We start from the raw sequence: 4,440 nt of genomic DNA, 5'->3' as shown, positions 1-4,440 counted from the left end.
ACAAGACCAAAGGAAACTGATTCTGCAGAAACAGCTGCTGTAATCGTTTACAACGCAGCTGTAAACGATTACACAGAACTGAGTTGCTGTTTTGGACAAAAACCTCAACGTAGGGAGCCATATTTTTGGTCGCAGGGGACCATGTTAAAAATTTCTTACTAAGTTCGTTGACTTCATGTAATTTTTAGTAGGGTAATAATGTAGTTTGACGACATCATGTACATAAGATGTAATAGGGAATACATAATTGTATTTCATTAATTCGATGTAACCTTAAACAATGTTTTATTGTAATATAAATATAACATAAGTTGAACAGAAATAGAAGTTCTGTAGTCTACTTCACAGCGATATATGGGTGTTAACATTACAGATACATCCATTAATGTGCACTTCTACAGCAATGTCATGGACATGGTCCTCTACGTTGAAATTATTGGTCCCTCGTGGCCAGGATTATGTCCAAATCCTGCATTTCACTCTGTGTAATCGTTTACACACCACATGTAAACAATTACAACACATTCATGGGCTGGACTACAGTTTGGACTTGAACCAACCATGTGGAACGTCAAGGTTGGGTCATAATCTACCTACTTAGGTCTGCAAACAACACCTACCCATGCACAAATTACGCAGTTCATGGGGATGGTGCTCTAGGTTCAAAATTTTGGTCCTTCCTGGCCAGGATTGTGTCCAAATCCTGCATTTCACTCTGTGTAATCGTTTACACACCACAGGTAAACGATTACAACACAGTCATGGCCTGCACAACAGTTTGGACTTGAACCAACCATGTGGAACGTCAAGGTTGGGTCATAATCTACCTACTTAGGTCTGCAAACAACACCTACCCATGCACAGATTACGCAGTTCATGGGGATGGTCCTCTAGGTTCTAAATTTTGGTCCTTCCTGGCCAGGATTGTGTCCAAATCCTACATTTCACTCTGTGTAATCGTTTACACACCACAGGTAAACGATTACAACACAATCATGGCCTGCACAAAAGTTTGGACTTGAACCAACCATGTGGAACCTTTAATAACTTTCGTATTACTTAATACAATTTTTAATATCGTGTTATCGATTACGAAGACAAGTGAGAAAAAATATATTTCATTCAGTTATGACGAACAATTTAATGCTATACATATTTATATATATACAAATCATCATCAATGTGATGTTCTACATAAATTCCTTTCTAAAGGAAACAATGTTATTTGACTTACAAACAAAATATCAACAATCTTCCAAAAACCCATAGACATGCAGCGCTTCCATTCTTGCAATGTTGTCTTTGTCCAGAATCCACTCTTTGACGTAGTTCTTTCTTATTTCTCGCAACTCCTCCTGAAACAAAATGTTTTTTGCTTCAGTTATAAACAACACCATCATTTGAAATGTATAACAGCGAAATTTATGCTTACATTTGTGTATTGCGGCAAGCTCTTGCCGTTGTACCTGTCTTCTCCATCCCAAATTTGCATTGCCTTTAACATTATCACTCCACAATCGAATCTGAAATCAAACAACCAAATATATAACTTATGACAACATACAATTGTGAAACCACCAAATTATTTACCATCAATGATTAACACAACTTACAAGTTCGGTTGACTTGGGATGTTTGATACTACAATAGGCAAAGCAGAAATACTACCTTCAGGCTGATTGTACAACATGCACAAAAATTTGGTCATGTTTTGACCCTAACAAACAAGTACATAAACTAGTATCAAAAAATATCATTAATTGACATCATCGACATTTCGGGCATCATATACTGTGATTTCATACCACAAACAAGTCAATCCTCTTCCGATCTCTCACAGCCTTGTTTAAGGAGTCAATCACAGATATTTGTAATGTTTTCATGTTCAAACAATAACACCACCAGTGGTAATCATGGCAAAATGGCATAAACACCTACAAACAACATATATCAAATCTCCGTACATGGACATGGTACAATTCCAAAACATAAAAACAAGTCATTATTCTAACTCACAAACTCAGCGGTGGCAATGTCAGCAAGACCAAAATGCTCAGACCTCATATAGCTCTAGTAATTATGAAGTCTAAACACATGTTGATTTTTTTCCATTCTCTTATAATCACGGATAATATGGTCCTGTGTACATTTCCAAATGCATTAATTGTCTTATAGCATTAAATATAATTTGAAATGATTTAACATTTACCGCATATAAAGAACTGAAGTGAACCCTCTTCACGACACCTGTCAACCTTTTTTCAAAGTGCATAAAAATTGTACTAGCAAATAACACGACCTACACAATTCAAATTCTCAAANCATGTAACAAAATGAACAAGAATAAAAACTAACATCAAGTGACATCATACTAACCATGTTATCAACATAATCACGAGGCGCTAAACTCTGAATATAAGTTGTGTTCAAAGACTGCCCAATGATGTCGCACACAACCCTGAAAAAATACAAATATTATTCAATCACAAACAAATAACTCTCAAAGAGCTAAATTTAAATTCAAAACATGAACCTATTAGCTCGGTCTTTAACACCAACTGCAATGTACAGTTTCTCAACATCCACATCCGTGTCTGGATCACCAACAAACTTCCTCAACGGACGATGGTCTTCATGTTCATCATTGTCACCATCATCAACAGGAATATAATAAGGAGGAGGGTCGGATGGTCCACCTTTGTCAGATATTACACCTTTGTGATGTTTGGGTGGTGGTTCTTCATCCACTGAAGGGTGTTGATGACCTACACCACCACATCCTTCATTCCCTAAAGGATGTAAATCAACTCCGCCAACACAACCTTCATCCCATTTATGTTGTTCATCAACTCCACCTCCACATCCGTCATCACCTACAACAACACCTACATGTACACCTTCTTCATCATGACACACATCACCTTCTTCATCATAGATTGGACATTGACGGAGGTCCATTAACTCCTTCATAAGGATTCCGATTCTGGAATTCAATGACATTATTTCAAGATTGGTTTTCCTAACCATCTCCTCTGCACCTGCTTCCCAAGTGTCGTCATCGGAGCTATCTTCATCTGTGTCCAGAAGGGTGGATGGTTCACCCTTGGTCTCTTCACCAATTCCTCCGATATCCATGTCAAAAGCAGCCCGCACTTCCGCCTTTACACGATCGTTCTTACTTAAGTACCAATCCATTCTTACCTATGACAAACAAAATAACAGATTTACTTAAATATATCCATCAATAATTACGAAAACAAAATTGATAAAACTTTCAAACACTTACTTTTCCGGTTTTAAAGATATTTGCAATTGTTTCTTCCGTTGCCGTATATGGGGACCCTCGCCATATGTGCGGCCACAACCTTTGCGAACGATGACCGTGCAAGGACAATCTTTCCACGGCCCAAGCCTTCAAAAATAAAAAACAAACATTTAGCCAATATTTAATACAATTTCAATCAAAATGGTTCAATAAATAATGGTACCTGCAACACAGCTACATTGCCACTAAGACCGAGTGACTTTGAGATTTCTNCACGCATTATTTTNTTCGTACACTTGTTTAAATTGTGTACAATGTTTTTGTGNACACAAGATGCCCAATCATATAAACACAAACTATCTAAATCATCTAAAAGTAAGCAAGGCATGTTACAAACATGTTTAGACTTCCTAGGAAAAAAAATGTCACTAAACAAACTAAAATATATAACCTACACACCACATCCACCTCTATGTCATCATCCTCTACAATCAAATGAAACTTCCGAATCAAGTCCTTCTTTGTCGTGGTTCTNGGATTAAACATGTCACCAACCAATCCAACTAAACATTGGTCAAAGGTAACGTCTACACCACCTATGTCTAACCCTGTGGCCATGAAGACATCCACAACATTTAAAGGAACCAATTGTTGACACACCCTAAAACTAACATCACTCCCAGCCCATCGTTGAACCATCTCCTTCAATAATTTTAAATTCACTTCAATAGGGTTTAAAAGGTTCATGCAGAATTTAAAAGGGGTCATATTAAGACGCTCTATATGACGGTATTGTAGTTTGGTATTCATTTGAAGAATGCTAGCCGAATCCATGAAAATACGAAGGCGCCACTACAAAACATTAAAATAACATACATTAAATACTAACTTTCAAACTTTATACATCATCCATTCCAATAACATAAAATTTTATCTTACAGTAGGTTTTGTTGAAGCCATTGGACCTGCAGTGATAACAATGCCCACAAAATAACTTAGGTTTCGCTTAAAAATAAATACCTCTTTATTAAAAACCAGATTAGAAAATGTCCATTCTTGCACTTAGAAAAGCAAATCACCACCCAAACCACTAAAGTGATGGTCCGAGAACGAGAATGCTCCGACGACGATAACGACACGAAAGAGGTTTCGCCACACACCCACAACGACAATGA

Source organism: Vigna radiata, unplaced genomic scaffold (assembly GCF_000741045.1).
Source record: "Vigna radiata var. radiata cultivar VC1973A unplaced genomic scaffold, Vradiata_ver6 scaffold_347, whole genome shotgun sequence".
In the NCBI taxonomy this organism is placed as follows: Eukaryota; Viridiplantae; Streptophyta; class Magnoliopsida; order Fabales; family Fabaceae; genus Vigna; species Vigna radiata.
The sequence above is the reverse complement of the archived record's forward strand: the minus strand, read 5'-3'. Positions refer to the sequence as shown.